Source organism: Micropterus salmoides, unplaced genomic scaffold (genome assembly GCF_014851395.1).
Source record: "Micropterus salmoides isolate LMB-PRFRI ecotype aquatic unplaced genomic scaffold, ASM1485139v1 Ms_hic_scaffold_16, whole genome shotgun sequence".
Lineage (NCBI taxonomy): Eukaryota > Metazoa > Chordata > Actinopteri > Centrarchiformes > Centrarchidae > Micropterus > Micropterus salmoides.
The window spans coordinates 32,077,199-32,096,671 of NW_024040707.1; positions in this window are offsets into that span (position 1 = coordinate 32,077,199).

Here is a 19,473-nt window from a genome sequence, read left to right on the forward strand (position 1 = left end):
TGGCGGGTCTCTTTTTAAAAACTGATTTAGGAAGATGGTCACTAGCAAATACTCCAAGAAAGACGCTTTGCTTCACTACCTTATCAAGTACTTTTGACAGTTCTATCGTATTCATACTATCGTTTGTTAAAGTTAGAAAAAGTCAATGAGAACCTGTCTTCTTGATGATATCTAAATTATAGAATCATATGTGGCGTAAATAACCGCATTTATTGTGCGTTAAAGCGGATTTCTAAAACAAGCCTCTAATCTAACACTACAGACCATGTAGGACGTACTTTTGAGCATCAGCGAAATTTTTGTTAAAAAGCTTCTGCGTAAATTCTCTCTTATGTCCTTTGATATAAAAGAAGGGTAGCGTGTCAATGCATGTGTGAGGTTGTTTTCTGTTCCATTCGTCTGTATATGCACAATACACACATGTTTGTATAGCTTTTTGCTGCAGTATATCGTATAAATAATAAGCTATGGTTACCTGTATAATACCGCTAGTAGTAGTGTTAGGAGATGTGTTCTTGTCACAACTGTCCAGAGTGTCCAAACAGGCACCCTTAAATGGCTTGACCCTGCTCTTGTCCTCTTCTGCTTTTTCTTCAGGAACAAAAAAAAAATTCTTTTCCCCAGTTCTTTGCCATAGTCATCCACCCATGAGTTATCATCATCCTGTAATAATGGAAAATATTTAGGGCTGCTCGATAGATCCTCACCTGCACAAAACATTTTAATTAGAACAATGTCACCGTCATCCCCGTCGTGGAGGTTTTTGAGGTTGTCTGCCGTGTTGTTTGTTGTTCATCTTGCTTGTCCTCAGGACCAAAAAGTTTTCTTTTGATCCCTACATAGCTAACATAAGGTTTATACCATCTGAATAATTTATTAATGTGTGAGAGGATTTCAAGGGTTCTATCCCATTCTCCCCACTGGACCGCAAAGCCGGTGCTGAACCACGTCTCCCACTCTTTAGATGTGATGGGGTAGTCTTTTTGTTGCTCTGGGGTTCCCATCCTTGCCTTTTGAATGATAGAATCGTCCTTGCACGATCTAAAAGATGTAGGATTCTGGGTCGTAGACTTCAAGGTCTGTCTCTACACGGTAGAGCTCTCCTGGCACAGACCCGCACCATTGTGTGGTATAGACTCCTTTTGAAGCACTCATATCTTTACAGACTTTGTTTCTGAAGTAATTCCAGTCTTTGGCTGAAAAACTAATGAGCGGTGTGCTTTCACAAAGAAAAATTTAATCAAGCTCTCTTGTATAAAGATGAACTGATCCGTGCTCAAACAAGAATCCTGACATTCTAAAATCCACCGCCCGTTCAAACTGAGGCGCCCAAGCCTTTCGGTCCAGAAAATCAGCCAATGTTGTTGGGGGAGTCTTCTTTCTAGGAGCCATACTCATTGCAACAGGATCTATAATTATACGTCGTTTTGGAGTCGTTACTCCTAATTGATTACCTGTGACATCCATGATTGTGATGCTGCAAAGATGGTGCTGTTGTTCTGCACGAAGGTAGCTCTGTCCGATACGGATTTACCCAAAAAAATCGTTCAGTCACACTGTTCCACGCTCACGGTCAGATGTAAGTCAAAAAACTAGCCTGCTATATATACAACCCAATTTCTATGGCCACTCCCAAACATCCGCTTTTACAGGATAACACCAGACATCCCATATGCACAAACCCCCCTTTTCACACCCGTCTTCACCTTTTGGTTGATCGACCCCCACCCCTGGTAATAGAGGATGAGGCCGGACACACCCTAGTACACACACCCATTTTCACACCCCCTTGTCTTTGTTGTTCAACCTTGCTATGACCCCAATCTTTTTTCTTTTTTTTGAAGTAATAATACATTTTATTTTATTTTTTTTATTAAATTTTATTTTTGTAATATAATTTTTGATTAATTAGTTTTTGATTTTTTTTTTTTATTAATCAAAAATGTATTCACGTGCACGACTGTTACGCGCATCATGCGCTTTGCTAACCTTTAATTACTACAGATGCAATTATGTTGCTAAAAGATAATAAGGTATGCGGTATAGATAAAAATTCTGCAGAACGTTTAAAATTTGCAAGTAAAAAAGTCTGTCCTCTGCTTGCCATTTGTTTTACTGGGATTCTAGTTCATGGTATTTTACCTGATTCAATTTTATGTTATTTTAGTGCCAATTATTAAAGACAAAATTATATTATTATTATTGGATGATTACCAGTTTATAGCTCTGGCCAGTACTTTATCCAAGGTCTTGGAGAGGACCTTACTATATACTAGAACAGTTTGTCCTGACCTTTGACAACCAGTTTGGTTTTAAACCTAAATGTAAAATGTAAATGCTTCGTATTTGTATAGCGCCTTTATATTCTTTTTTCGACCACTCAAAGTGCTTTTACACTACATCTGCATTCACCATTCACCCACATAGCCTAAGTGCTCGAACAGAAACTAACATTCACACACATTCATACACTGGCGGAACAGCCGCCAGGGGCAATTCGGGGTTCAGTATCTTGCCTAAGGACATTTCGAAATACAGCCTTAGGGAGCCGGGGGTTGAACCACCGACCTATTAACGGCCAACCCGCTCTACCTCCTGAGCCATAGCCGCCCCTAAACGGCACAGATGTGTATTGTTGCTTTGAAGGAGATTTTAGATTTGTATAACAGGTATAATTCCACCATTTTTCTGTGTCTGCCCCATTCAATGTATGCAATGGAGTTAGACAGGGAAGTATTTTGTCTCCCTTTCTTTTTAATATCTACATGGATGCTTTATAAAAACTCTTAAACAGCTGTGAAACAGGTTGCATAGTTGGTAACACTATCATCAACCACTTGATGTACGCAGACAATTTGGTGATTCTTTGTCCTTATAGTGCTGGTCTTCAACAGTTACTGAGGGTTAGCTCTCAATATGGCTCAGACTTTGAAATTAAGTATAATGCAAAGAAGAGTAATATTATGATTGTTAGAGTAGAGACGACAGGAAATTGACATTTCCTGACTTCTCTCTGTCTGGTACAGTCCTTAAAGTATGTGATGAGGCTAAATATTTGGGAAATAATCTAACTGATGACCTGTTTGATGATAGGGACATTTATAGCCAGTGTCATATGATGTATGCACAGGCTAATATGTTTATATGCGAATTTAGTATGTGCTCAGTATCTGTTAAGTCTACCCTTTTTAGAGCATATTGTACCCCTTTGAATACTGCCTATTTGCGGAGGTGCTACAGAAAGAGCAGTATGCAGAAGCTCAATGTAGCATATAATGATGGTTTGAGGCTGCTGCTTAAGGTGCCACAGTGGAGCAGTGCAAGCCAAATGTTTGTCAGTGTTGGTGTGCCCACCTGCTCTCATGTACAGATGTATGTGTAGGTTATCAGACTCTGCAAACAGTATAATTTCAGCACTGACCAACCCAGCACTAAGTTCAGTCAGGTTCTTTTCCAGAATGTGGAATCATTGGTGTTTTAGCCTATAGGTAAATAGGCCTATGTAATATTGTGGACTATGGACTATGTTGTCTGTTTTTTCCTTTGTCTACTTAGTGTTTGTCTGTTTAAGTTTTTTTATTTTATGTACCCCTATGTATACTGCCCCTTTTGGACCGGGTGTGTGTCCTTAATAAAAGATTGATATAATAGACTGTGGTGCAGAAACAGTGACAATGTTTCACACTCTTGGCTTTTATTTTCCATGTTATCTGTCAGTGGCCAAGTCACAATAACATGTGGTTTTACTGAATAATTAATAAATATAAGTTAGTTAAATTAGTAAATATAATTTCTTAATAAATATACCTCCCCCATCTTCACTCAGATCACTGGAGCAGTGTGAAGTTCCCTCCTGCTTCAAACGCTCCGCCATCATCCCGGTCCCCGAAAAACCCTCCATCTTTGGACTAAATGTAAATGCTCCGTATTTGTATAGCGCCTTTCTAGTCTTTTCGACCACTCAAAGCGCTACACTAGCTTTTACACTACATCTGCGTTTACCATTCAAACACATTCATACACTAGCGGAACAGCCACCAGGGGCAATTTGGGGTTCAGTATCTTGCCCAAGGATACTTCGACATACAGCCTGGAGGCCACCAACCTTCCGATTAACGGGCAAGCCGCTCTATCTCCTGAGCCTCCTGACTTCAGGCCTTTCGCCCTGACATCTGTGGTCATGTAGAACTTTGATAGACTGGTGTTGGCCTACCTGAAGGACATTACAGGCCCCCTGCTGGACCCCCTGCAGTTTGCCTACAGGGCTAACAGGTCAGTGGATGATGCAGTCAACTTGGGACTGGCATCACATCCTGCAACACCTTGATTTTCCATGGACAAAACCAAGGATCCTGTTCGTGGACTTCAGCTCGGCGTTCAACACCATCATCCCGGACATTCTCAGCACCAAACTCACCCAGCTCACTGTGCCAGCCTCCACCTGTCAGTGGATCACAAACTTCCTGACTGACAGGAGTCAGCAGGTGAGGCTGGAGAACATCACATCCAGCACCCGGACTGTTAGCACTGGTGCCCCCCAGAGGTGTGTGCTCTCCCCCCAGCTCTTCTCGCTCTACACCAACGACTGCACCTCAGGGGACCCATCTGTCAAACTCCTGAAGTTCACTGACAACACAACGGTCATCGGCCTCATCTGGGACGGTGATGAGTCGGCCTACAGACGGGAGGTTAATCAGCTGGCTCTCTGGTGCGGTCAGAACAACCTGGAGCTTAACACGCTCAAAACTGTGGAGATGACCGTGGACTTCCCCCCACTCTGCCCCCCATCACCATACTCAACGACCTTGTGTTTGCTGTGGAATCCTTCAGGTTTCTGGGATCCACTATTTCCCAGGACCTGAAGTGTGGGCCCAACACGGACACCATCATCAAGAAGGCCCAGCAGAGGTTGTACTTCCTGCGCCAGCTCAGGAAGCTCAACCTGCCTAAGGAGCTGCTGATCCACTTTTACACAGCCATCATCCAATCTGTTCTCTTCATGTCCATCACTGTCTGGTTTGGATTTGCCACCAAAAAGGACAGGAGCAGACTACAACGGACAGTCAGGACTGCAGAATAGATCATCGGTGCCAACCTGCCCTCCATTCAGGACTTATACATTTCCAGAGTCAGGAAACGGGCAGGAAACATCACTGCAGAGCCATCTCACCCCGGACACAACCTGTTCCAGCTCCTCCCCTCTGGTAGGCACTACAGAGCACTGTACGCCAAAACCAACAGACTCAGGAACAGTTTCTTTCCACAAGCCATCACTCTGATGAACAGCTGATTTCTGACTCACGGTGTCAGGAACAATCCTTGTGCAATAACCCAGTAACTCTGTCTCTAATCAGCCTCCTGTTTACTGGCTAACACTTATTATTTATTCACCATTCTCTATTTCAGTGCTATTCATACTGTTATATTGTCATATTGTCAATACTGTATACCAAATCCACCTATCTCAAGTCATTACTCCTGCACAAAATACTTTATTATTATATATAATACTTTATTCCAGCATCCTTTGCACTATGTACATGTGTACATGTATGCATGTATATGTACCTGTATATCACATCCACCTCCGATATGTACATACTCCTGCATCCTTTGCAGTCTGCTCACTGCGCTATTTGTCAATGTGTCTATATTGTTTTTGTTCATACTGTGTATATTTGTGTTGTCTACACTGAAGTCTGTGTAAGATTTTATTTTATTTTTATTATTGTGATTTTGTATTATTGTATGAGTAAGCACATCGTGAGCAATGTACAATCCAGAGCCAAATTCCTAGTATGTGTACACATACCTGGCAATAAAGCTGATTCTGTTTCTGATAAGCCTTTCATTGGTCCTGCACCTTGGTAGGTTATACTGTATCTACAACCAGATGGGAGCAACCTGAACTCACTGAACAAGGGGTGGCCAGGGTCAGTGAGGACTGACTGGACCTAATTCCTGGTTTTGACTTTGTGTATTTGGATCGTTCAGATTTATGCCCGCAATTTCACTGCACGGTCTAAGTCTAACTGCTAAGATATGGGGTTGGATGCAGTTGAAGGCTGAAGAAAAATCAATGAAAAGCAACCTTACAAAGTTCTTTGTACCCTCAAGATAATCCAGGAATACGTGGAGCAGCAAAACCCGTGCCTGCCCTATAAGCAATTTGGAGTGGATCTAATTTCATGTGGGTTGCACCTAAAATATCCTCTTCAATAATCTTCTTGAATGTTTTCATAACGAGAGAAGTGAGCGCCACAGGCCTATAGTCACTGAGGGATTTTGTTGCTTTGACGTTAGCTACAGGTACAGTAACAGAATCCTTCCAAAAGATGAGGGGCCCTGAAGATGAAGAGACTTTGTGTAGATGAAGGATAATATGTCAGACAATGGTTCTGCACAGTCGACCGCCAGTCTAATCTGGGCCAGGACTTTTCTTATCCTTCACCCTTGTCTATATCAATGTGGATCTCATTCTGCTCAGAGTAGAACAGAAATTAAAAATACACAAAGGAAGCTAAAGCTAAGCAACATGCATAAACGTAAGTCAATAGTGCAGTACTGTCTAAAAGTGAGTGTAACCATCTATTCCAAAGCACACAAAATGATAAATATTCTACATAATAACACGTTTTGGCTTATGAAAGAAAATACATTTGGTTTTATCTAGCCTTTTCCTGCCCTCTGTGTGACCCGACATTGCTTTCATAATTCACATATTTGTTGACCTATTTTTCTTCTAAAGATCTTTAGGTTTACAGTACAAGTACACACATCAGCTTCTTCTGTTAATTTTTCACATTAAATTCAGCTGATTGCAGTAAAATGCTGTAGTATATTATTCTTCAAAGGAAAATTAAGAATGAGAAGTGTGTGGGGAGGGGGGGGGGGGGGGGGGGGCATGTTATATGCTACGTAAACAGAATAGGGTAAATCTATCTATGTTACATTCAAAGAATGAATCCCTATCATGTTACAATGTTGACTAATTATTATATATATAATTTATTGCGTGCACTTCCTGTTCTGACAGTGGAGCTTCCCAAAACACAAGGATGGACGAAGAAGGTGCCCACACAGGATTTAAACTAATTTAAACAACCTTTTATATGAAATGTTTTAATTGTGAATTGCACTTAACAAAGTGCATGCTGGGTTCACAAGATCAATTCAGAGAGAAACTCTTGTACAGCTGCGATCAGAAGCTCCACGCAAATGAAAGGCAGTTCCAGAAGAGTATCAGAGTGATATTATAGGATTGTAACAGCTCCTAAATTTCTGTTCAGAAGGTACACACCTTGTATTTTATTTTGCACCAATAATATTTTGTGTATATATACTTACAGTAGAGTGATTGTGTTTGTAATATGTTTGTGAACATCAGTTGGAGCGAGGCTTATCTGTGTCAGAAGAAAAGCTTTGGGAGCAGTTAAAGTCTGACTTCAGAGCGTCTCTTAATTTCTGTTTGTGTCTCTTGTCACTCACAACTTCATTCAAACAACATTCAGCTGAAACTTCAAACAGTCATGTCACAGGACTCTGAACCTGCAGCCATGCTGAGTGTGCATTGCTCCCCTGTGGTGCACAGAGCTGTCAGGTTGTGCAAAAAGCTTTGGCCTTTTTATCTTCCTCTAGTCTCAGCGCTCATTTGCTTTAATCTGTCTTGCCGAACAAGATTGGGTCAGAACCCCTTCCAGCAAGACCAGGACTAATTCCTTCCCGGGCAATAGGGATTTGTAGTCAGCAATCTTCTGACATCACCTTGAGAAAAAAAGCTCTCAGGCCTCCACATACTACATACCATGATGAGGTTAATAAGAAAGCCCGGTCCCTTCAATGCTCGTTCCTCTCTGCACTGAGCTCCGTTCCTCCAGAGACGATATCAAGCTATTCACTTTGAACTAGTTAAATCTGAACCATAATGACCCCAGAAATGTCTTAACAATCTGTTTCCCAGCCGCTCTGATGCGTCTCTGTGTTTGATGTCACTGCAGGAAAATGTGAGAAGTCAGCTGAGTGTTGTTCTTGGTGTCCAGATGGGGATGCCATTGATGAGGGGAGGTGTGGGGCGATATTAATATGCCATTTTTAAAGGCACAGGGAGGAGATGGTAATGATGGGGTGGTGTGTGTGTGTGTGTGTGTATGTTGGGGAGGATGGGGGTTGTCGGTGTCTGTGAAGAGTTCCCAGTGGAACTGATTATCCCTATTTTAACTGACGACACTGGGGGGTGGGCAGGAAGCAGGGTTGGAGGTGGTTGGATGCTGCGGCTGTGAACAGCAGGCTAATTAATTACACATTGGCTTGTGGGAATATTCTGCCTAAATGCCACTCAGGTCCCTGTGAGGCGAAACACTTCACAACTCGAATACAGCACACACGGGGGAAAAGCACACACGCTAACAGTTAGCGAAGGGAACGAACAAAATTCTTCAATGTAATTTTGTATATGATTTGTAAAGATCACGTACATATGTCAAAGTGATCTATTTTATGAGGAAGATGTTTCCCACTTAGAGAGGGGGGCAGGGTAACTTGTGGGCTGCTGCCTGTAAATCATTAGTTCTCACTAAAAACCTAAAAAACACAAGTGCATTGCCAGCACGGAAACATGTCAGATGATTAATCATCTACTAGCTGCTAGCTGTATGTTAAGCTAAGTAATGTGTACAGAGTGGGGATGTGCATCTCGGGTGTTTTTCTGTGTTTCCTGTTTTACTTTGTAGTCTTGTGTCATTGTCTTCTTTTACTTCCTGTCCTTGTGTTTCTGGGTTGATTGGTTGCACCTTGTTCTAATGTGAATCACCTGTGCCTCATTGTTTTCACCTCACCTGTGTATTTAAATGTTTTACTCCTTCCACTCTGTACCAGTTCATTGTTTCCACCACTGTCTCTTGTCAGTGGCCTGTACTACGAAGAGAGTTTAACCTACTCAGAATTCACTCAGGGTTATTAACCAAAGTCAGAGTTGACAAACACTGACTGCTACACTGGTATCAAACGGCACTACGACGGTGAATAAGATGTTAGTTAGTTGAGTCGTGTCCTTTCTTTTCAGGGAACCACATGGCTTCAACATCACTTGTCCACACACTGCTGCCGTGCATTACACCTGCAGTGGAAAATTATATTATACTTCGCAATCGAATTTAGCAATAAGGAAATACTTGTGATTTTACCTACAATCACCATATTATCATACACATTGCGACTTTAGAGACTTTGCCATGAACTGGACCAATTCAGAAGAAAACTAGAGTGATTTGAATTTGCACTTTAATCTCAGGGAATTTCTGAGATTTATTACTGTAAATTTTCCACTTTCATCCAGGAAATTTTAAAATTTTGGGACACATTAAAAAGTCAGTCTTAATATGTGACAATATTTAGGATAATTCAGTGAGCTACAGATGCGTTACATCTGACCCGTTCATAAATCACAGAGGCTGCAGGGATGCCTGTATGACCGTGATGCTGTTGTGTACAGAATAACTTCATTTCAGCTGCAGCCCAGTGGAACAAGTCAGAATAAAAATATTTGATCAGGTGGTGTATATTAATAGCTCTCATTAACACTGAGTACAGATGTGGTGTGTAGTCCACATTTACTGGGTAGCCACATGTTAACCATGAGCCATTTTAGAGCAGCGTAAATCACCATGGCAACAGACCTTGGGTAAAACCTGTTCACCTTCGTCGGCGTAGTACAGGTTAATCAGAAAGTTACACCCGTTGTTTGGATTCATTCACATTTCATGAGCTTCACTGTCACTAATTTTTTACCTCAACACAATTTTTATTCATAACAATGAGATTCTATACAATATGACACAATGTAAAAGCATAAACTATGCAAATCAATATGAACAGAGTTTGATTTTATGTGATTGTATCAATAATAAATTAATTACTTTATGTATTTGTGTCTCTAGTAACTCTCTAAGCATCTCATTTAAGCACTTTTTTTACTTTGTATCTGACAAAAGATAAATAATAAATATAATTATATTTGCATTTATCCATTTAGCTGACATTTTAATCCAAAGTGACTTACAATTTCTATATATGTCAGAGGTCGCACACCTCTGCAACTAGGGGATAAGTGTCTTGCTCAAGGCTCTCTGTCTCCAGTTACATTTTCATCAACACCACACACATTTAACAGTTAAACAGTTTTATTAAGTTGCAACACTTTGCTCACCAGTCCTGCTAGCTGTACCCGCTGGGGCTGGCTACAGCTGAACCCAAGGGGGAGGGGGAGATAGACATCTCCACACTCACACCATGTTACTGCCTCAGGTGAGTTAGTTTTTAGGTTACTCGTGCTGCCTGTGTGCTCTATAGGGTCCCGGCATATTAAGTGAATTGCATGTGCATTGACTCTTGAAAAATCCAAACATTTGGTTTGTAAGAATTGGAAGGAACACCCACGTACACCTAATGTGACACTCCTCGGCCCCTGTAGTAGCTGACAGGCCACTGACAGCAGTGGAGAAATAAAAAGTTGTTACACTAAGACACATTCAACTGACAATGAAATTCAATTCAACAAAAAATACAAGTGAAAGTAAATGAAATCACCATCTGTAACCTCAAGAAAATGACAGAATGTTTGGTTTGCTTTACTCGATACTGTGTGATGCATACAGTTACGTTTTTTGAAGTCACAGGATCCTGATAGTATTTTGGCAACACTGCTGAACACTGAATAGTTTGCACTTACAGACTAATGGCCTGCACAGAAACCTGTTATTATAAAGCACCTGGCTGTGAAGGAGTTTTAGTTTTTCTTTTTTTTGTTTCTCCATTTCTTCTGTTTTTCCACCTTCTTGAGTTTGCAGCTTTTCCATTCTTCTTCATTTCGGATGCCTGTGAGCGAGCACCACACCACAGTAGGTGTGTGTTTTCTTTCTGTTTTTTTTTTTCCACATACAACACTGCACCGTCCATTTCTCTAGAACCTGTTGTTTAAAACTCCATAGGGTACCTTCAATTAATAAATGTCTCTTCTGACCCACAAGCTACTATGGTGAGAGAAAGCAGGGCAACATGCAACAAAGGCCCCGTTTAAAACTTACCAGCAACTTTGTGGTTAATTACGCCACCACTCTTTATATGAACAAATTGTAATTGCAATGGAAATGTACCTGAAGACTGCTTTTGTATTGTTTGGCAATCAAAACAAGATATCTGTCTTAGCTTTATATGAACTATGTGCTTATAAACCTTTCATGTTCTCTAGGAAAAACTCATCCTCTAAGTTAAGGAGGCATAATTTATGTTAAGTGCTACAGGAGGGAAATAATTCAGATGTCAGTGAAGGAAAACCCCTTTTCCTGCTCTTGCTGTGAGGGGATTTTGGGGAGGATGTTGCTACTCTACTTAATCACTGAATGGAATTATGTATGAGGGCAGCTTTGCGGGTTCTTCATCATTGCAGAGCGATAACGCACATCAGCTGCCTTGCTGTAGATGCTGCCAATGTTCAAAGATGTTCTGGTAAGCATGTTTGTTTCGATGAGATGAGTCATTTGCAATACGTAAAACTAATTATAACCCTAATTCTGGGATAAGTGTTGATTAGTGCAACACACTTTTCTCTTCTCCACCCACGGTGAGGCATACAACAAGCTGTCCTGTGGTATCAGACGTCCCCTGTCTGTGGGTGGCTGTTTGCTTCTACTGGCAGCCCACATGTCTGGAGGCTCCTCATGAGCAGTCTCACCTCGACCACAACCAAAGTGCCTGGTCTCCTTAGCATTAGCAGACTGAGTGTTTGTTCATCATACACTGAGGCCATCTGTATACTCCTCACAGAGAAGGCCGCTAATGCTAATGGCTCTGCTCTGTCTGTCTGTCTGTGTGGGTACACATGGTAAATTACAGGATCTGTACCTGAGTGTAGTCGCATGTCTTTAGCATGCACATGTTTAACAACAACAGTGTCATTATGTGTGTTGTGTGTAAAACTTGATCATTTACATGTTAACTGTGTGTATTTGTGGTACATTTCTTGTCCTTTGTGTATATACATGTGTGTGTCCTCCACGTCAGAGGAAAATGAAATGAAAGGCAAGGCAAGAGAAGTCCGGCATGCATTCGGCACAGATTCTAACCATATGCTGCTTCAGCCCTTGTCTGGTTGGACCGAGGAGTCTGTACGCAATCCCCACATGACACCATGTCTGTGCTGCCTTTCCCAACACCGTCATATTAATGTGTATGTTTGTGTGTGGAGGCGTCTATTCTGAAGTGTGAATTAAAGCTTTTTTTATTTTCACACAAATAGCTCTGTGCTCAGACCATGTTGCTGCTGTCTCTCGGTCATGCCGCTTTGCTCTATACAACAAAAGAAAAATGAGGCCCTACCTTACTCAGTATGCCACCCAGCTTCTGGTACAGGCCATGGTTATCTCTCACCTCAACTATTGCAATGTCCTCCTAGTAGGTCTTCCAGCTTGTGCTGTGAAACCCTTACAAATGGTTCAGAACGCAGCAGTGCATCTGTTTTTTGATCAGCCAAAAAGGACCCATGTCACTCCATTACTCAGTGACCTCCACTGGCTACCTGTGGCCTCCACAATCAAATTCAAGTCACTAATGCTGCATACAGAGTGACTACTCGGTCTGTACCATCTACCTAAACTCCATAATACAAACTTCCATTCCTTCTCGGCCACTGCGCCACCTGGCTCTGCCACCTACATACAAAACAATCTCAGTCCCTGTTCTCATCTGTGACAACACAATGGTGGAGCAAGCTTCAGAGCAGGGGCATCCCTCTCTAACTTCAAGAAGCTCTTGATAACTCATCTATTCTGAGAACGCTTTCTAACACCCCTAACCTCTAACATGCACTTCCTGTGCCCTTCTTTTTCTATCCCCTTACCATTCTCTTGTATTATTGCACTTTTTGTTAACTCTTCCTTCCTTCCTTCCCTAGGTATTTACCCCATTGATGCCATACGTGCTATTAGCTCTTACTAGTATTTATTGCTGCTCTTACTAGTATGTATTCTCAGTTGTAAATCTCGTGCTGTATTGATGGTCTGTTGACGCTTGTATGTTGTTCCTCAAATGTAAGTCACTTTGCATAAAAGCATCTGCCAAATGAGTAAATGTAATGCAAATGCTGCAGCATTTTTTTTGTTAAGATTTCAGGTGTTTTCATGAAGAAATGTCAAAACTGTACTTGAGTAAATGTTCTTGGTTACCCTCCACCACTGCGCTCTGTGCAGGAATGGTGGTGGTTCATTTGGTAGATGAGATACTGCACAGTTCTGCACAGAGACGCTGGCACTGTAGGTGAGGCCTTGCAGCCTTTAGTGGAAAAAAATAACGTCATAGAAACTACACTTCCAATCTCTCTTCACCTTTCATGGGAAAAAGGCTTCTTTTGCCAACAGTGTACTGTAGCATTCATCATGCAGACTGGTGATGCCAGATACTGAAGGACTGACGGAAGGTGAAGGTTCTTTATTTCCATTTGATCTCTCTCATGTTGGATCTCCACCACAGAAGGTCTTTGATATCCTCCAAGAGGATGTCTCAGAGGAAGCCTTTTATGATAAGCCAAGCTGGGTCGACCCTGAGAGCGATGCATGTAACTTGCCACTAAGCCAGCCAGCGTGCTCATTTTCACGCCTCTTTTTCCAACTAGGCTGGGGTTTCCTTTTGTCTCTGTGTTTGAGTCCGTTTGCCGGAGAGACCAGCGAGTACACTTTGTTCTCAGTGTAAAAATATGGCACTGTGTTAGGAAATATTCCTACAGTTAGGCCAAGAAATCCCAAGGCTTTTCAAAAGAGCTTCTCAAATGTTTTCAGCTACAGAAGCCTTGGCAGGAACGTATATGTAATGTGTCTGTGTAGGGAAGGCTTTGTTCATTCACAGCATTCTTACAGAAGCTTCCACATTAAGCGCTGTGTGAGTGAGTGTGATTGTAATGGTAGTAGAAAACAGTTTCAGAGTTCATGGAATTATCGTAGGTATCATGAAATTAAACTATGTCTCTCTTGCCTTTAAACTCTGTCTGTGGAACCCTTTAGTGAATTACATTTTGACCCCATGCTAATTGGGCTAGGGTAACAGGACATGGTGCATGGTAGGTATTGCTGAGAAAAGTCAAAGGAAGTTGGAGGGGAAGAAACATCACATTCGACCAAATACTCGAGGAGATCTTGGCTGTAGTCAAGCAGTTACAAAAAGAGTTTGCAGACTATTAGAATCAGAAATACTTTATTGATTCTTTCTCTTGATTTTCTTGAAAAAATGGGAAGGGGACATCAGTTTTCTGCATTAAACCCATCCTATTTAGGAGCAATGGGCCGCCATCATATGGAGCCCGGGCAGCCGTTCAGGGTTCAGGGCCTTGCTCAAAGGAAACCTTCGGCATTGGTTCGTGCTGGACTTGATCTGGTGACCTTCTGTTTTCCAAGCTCAGTCCGAACAGACTGAGTTTATGTTATTAGAGAATTTTCAGAATAAATTCCATGTTTTTAGTTCATTTAAAAGATTCTGATTATTTTACTGTTACAATCTATAGATCATTTGCACTCAAGTCATGCTTTCATTTGTCCTATGCCACAATGGCTTATGACAGGTGACCCTGAAGTTCTCATTGTAGTGTATCACAGACATGTTTAAAGCCTGTATTGGTTAAGAATGGGCGTTAAGAATTGCCCACAGTAAAGCTGCGCCAATCAATTTATTTATATTGGATTGGTTTAGAGATCGGTGATTCTCAGTGGCCAGGCTGCAAACCAGTAGACTGCTGGTGGACTCTGCTGTGTTGGCTACCATTCTGCAAAAATGTTATGATTTCCCTCTCTTCCCCTCTGCCACCTCCTCCCCCTGTTAGCAACAAGTAAAGACTTAACTGCTCTTCTCGACCACACACCTCCGGTCAACCACAAAAACAACATTTTGGAAGTGATTGGATGTATGAATCACCCTTTTCACCCAAAATTTACTCTACAGGATGATGAATTAGTTGTGAAAAAACATGACCAAATCTCCCACTGCGTGGTGAGTTCTACTTTACTTTACTCTCTTTGTAATATTTGGTGTTTAAAGCAGCGTGAGCTCCCTCCTGACACTATCCACACTTCTGACACATTGTGTATGACAAATAGTGCCTCAAAACAAAAAACTGAACACAGACGGAGCTTCTTTTGAACTGAAAATCAGTACTACAAGTCAACTATATATCTACTTACATTATGCATGTAGAAAATTCAATAAATTCTCCAACCCCAAGTAGGTTACCAGGATACCTAGTTAAAGGTCTGTCCCGTGATACTGACTGCCGTTAAATGACTGTTGGAGACTGAAGAGGGTACAGCTAAACACTCTTTTAAACTTACTCGCTTAAAGTCTGCAAGCATTTTGAAATGCTTTGAGCGGAAAGGTTCAGGACACTCTCTGTTAGTTGAGACGCTGTACATCACCATCAGTGCTTTTCATTCAAACCACAGTTCACTTCTGCACCAAACTTTAAAAACAATTTTCACACCAACAAATGTTTTTTAACAGATTCTTGAAAATGTGAATGCATCCCTCACAAACACCACACTGCAGTTTCAGGATGTCTGGACACCTGCCTCGTTAAGATAAGATTGAACTCTGAGATTTCAAAGAGGGGATGTTCAATTCAGTGGAGGGTAAAATACACGGGATTTATCTGTCTGGTTTCTGGTCTACAGAGGAGGAAAGAGGGGGGAGGGGGCTGTACAGTCGCTAACAACACAATTGATGTTCAAACATGCAGAGGCAGTGCCATAGGGAAGGGACCGCTGTCAGAATGTGGCCTTGATCAGTGCCACCACCACCATATGGCACCGCGATGTGCAAATATCAGCCTGTTTGTTGCCGCATAATGACCCAGGGAAGCAAACATTACTGATCAATCACAGGCTTGGATCGTCTTTTTTATCACTTATTGGATCTTTTTGACAAAAACAAAAGCACAGTACGTCAAAACATTGTTGACGGGCAGCATTGTAACATCCATAACATTCGTATATCAAACATCATATTTAGAATTATGGCCTTTATACAGCACTACTTAATTTGTATTTAAGTGTCCGTGTTTGATAGCGTGCACAGCAGAAGGAAAGCAAATCACATTCTGACAGCAGGAATGACTCCCACAAATCTCTTCTCCGTTTTCACCATCTTGCTAAGTCATTTCTCCATCTCAGCAGCAAAGTCAGTCTTTGTCTCGTGTGGGCAAGGAAGATAACAAACTTTGCCAAAAGACTATTGGCACTAATTTGAATGATCTTGACCATGTTTTTAAAGAGAGTCATTCGGAAGGCAAAGGCCATCTTGGTGGACCCTCGACACCCTCTTCTTGCAGAGTTTCAACTTCTGCCATCAGGGAGGAGGTACACTTTCCCTAGGAGGGCCAAATCAAATAGATATGAGTTAATTTGTTCCATCAGCTGTTGGGTAGTAAACTGTAACAAAAAAAGGGCCGATTAGATGCTGTAAACCAATGAAAACAATATAATCTCTACTGAGCGAGATAGCTAGTTTTCCTACGCAAGGTTATAGAGAGCAGCACCCTTAGACCTAGTGAGACTAACACAAAACAACTACACAGATGTAGCGAAATCAGAATAAAGCTAAACATGGGCCCTATTTCTATAAACAAAGATAACATCAGTTTTTCCAAATAACACACTCATGTTCGGCATACAGTATTTTCAGACGCCAACCTGACACAGCGAGGCAAACCGAACAAATGAAAATCACAGTTGCCCCCAGTGACAAGCAAACACTTTATTTAACCACAGTTGTCATCAATTGCCATCTCTCGATTGGAGGAATCCACCACCGGCCGCGCCAATTGTCATCAAGCCCAGCCCAACAGGTGGAGTCGACGTCATTTGGTCCAATCCTCAGCAGGCAATCCTACAGCTTATTAACATACAGCAAGCTGTACACCTTTCACTCAGAACACAGAAAACAGAGGCTACTAACACACAGGGGCGGTGACATTCCCTGGTAAAGTTTACAAACTGTTGATTTAGAACTACCAGAGTATGCCTGTACTGTTAGTTGTAATATTTAATTTGATTATATGATAGCCTAATTTTTCCAAATGTCTTTTAAAAAATATTGCCCTAACTGGAAGTATCTAAAAAAAAGTCATATTATATCATCTATACAGTTAGGTTTATTTCATTTATCATGTGCAACCCATCTAAGTTGTCATCTGGGTCCACAGATAATAATTTCACTGTAAGTTTCTTGACCCTTAATTATTAATGTAATTTAATTAATTAAACTGAATTGAATTTGTTCTTATTTGTTTATTTTGATTCTTTTGGATTTTATAAGTTGTTGATATATGCTAGAGTAACTGTAGAAAGGCTTTGGTGTGACTGCACACTTACACTTCCAGTGTGCATGGATATGTATTTTAACATTTGTGTTATGAGCACGACTGCAGCGAGAGCACTAGGAATAGGCATGTGTTATTTTAGTTACAGGAGTGTTGCCCTGGGAGTGTCTCTGTAAACATATGACTGCAGCAGTGCCCTCTCTCTGTCTGCCAGTTCAGCGTGCCAGACTTCATGCAAAGACATGAACGCTGTATGTATGTTGTGTTGGCGGGAGTGGGGGGGGCGATCATCTAGACACAATAGGAGCCAACAGATGTCTTTCTATCTCGTTCTCCCTCTCTTCCTTTCATTTGTCTCTGCAGTACGTAGGTGGAGCTCACTAGCAGAGACCAACGCAGGCGGAATAAAACAAGAAAATGAGAGCAATGTGGCTCTGCCATTTTGCCATCACAATGATTTCTTCACCTTTTTTAAGACTGAAGAGATCCTGTTGTTGCTTCTCAAACACCAACAGCAACACTGCAGTTTAATTCCTTTTTTGTCCTGCCCCTCATCCTCCCCTGTGACAGATATGTCTGCATGCTCAAAGCTTCTGCTTCTTTCATGAAACAAAGCAGATATCTTGGCAGTCTCATGTATGAAACAGCATGTGAACACCTGTAGGCTGTAACTGCTTGTGCCTTTGCTGCACATTGTCAATAGTGTAACAATGCTGTATCTCTTACAGGGAATGTGAAAGAAGCAGGCAGGATGATAAATGGTGGTGTCACAATGTCTCCAACGTTCTCACTACTACAGCACATGTTGAGTATTGTTTGCATGTATAGGTGGATTTTGAAAAATCAGCAGCAACATCCAACTCAGTCTCCTGTGGTACTGTTCTAATGTAACTACTTGTGTACTAGTGTTGATGTTTTTTTTAACCATGACCACCATCTTTCCCTAATATTAAAAAAGTAGGTGTACTTTTATCAGGTCTTGGATTTTGATAATTCTACTGTAAGTCTGTTAAGTCACAATTATTCATTTCAATCAATATACAGTGGAGCTGAGCGGGAAGAATCCCCAGCATGTTGTGTATCTGCTCTATAAAATGTATAAACCTGCTGATTCCCCCCTCCCAGCCTCAAGTTCATAAAACAGTTTGATTCTCTGTGCAAAACACAGCACACACGCAAGATCAACCAGCTGATGAAGACAGTCTGCCTCCATGTTTCTTTCTGTCTGAAGTCACGCAAGATTCTGTGAGATCCCGCCACTCTGAAACTGCTTAGTATAAACGCAGAGTGTGTGGTCCTGCGTCTGGATTAAACCGTCTGGTGAGTGAATTCTTCAGATTAAAATATTAAAAATCTGTTACTTTTGTTGTTATGTCAGTGGTATCCCACGTTTTTAACATGAGTTCAGATTTGAAAATCCTTTAATGTGCACCATAAAAAAATAGAAACATGTAAGAAATATGTATACCACATGTAGTAAGTCGTAGCTACATTTACATGCACTTCGTACAAAATGTAATCCATCTTTTAAACGGCACATGTCTTTGGCTGCCTTCCTGCCGCCTGCAGTAAAGTTGACGACCACCCTCCCTCGACTTTCCATCCATTCACAGCTCCTCTGTCTCCCTCTGCACAGAGCGTTAGAAACAAACAGCATTACACCTCCTCCTCCAGTGCTAACGTCTGGACCAGAGCCAGTGTATCCAACCAACCCCCTCATCCTCCTTCCCCCTCTCTTTCCTCCTCTGATCACAGGCTCCTTGCCTGGAGGCACTCCAAGAAGCAGGGGAGAGGGAGGGGTGGTCATCGCAGGGCAGAATGAATGACCCTCAGCCGATCCGAAGCCTGAGGGACTGTTGGCTCACTGATGGCTCTGTTCAGGATGTCCAGACGCAGATGCTACAAAAGTTTGCAGGGAGAAGACACGGCTTCCAGGACGGCCCCTGGCAAACCCCAAGGGGAGAGAGAGGAAATGTGTAGGCCATGGCTTCATGCACTGCAAAAAAAATGCGGGTGACTTAATCTTTCTTCTGGTAATGTTTACTAAAAGAATCTTACAGTACCGGCAGATCATAGTTTACATTTTAATAGATTCCACGTAGTTTATGTTAATGACTTCTTTT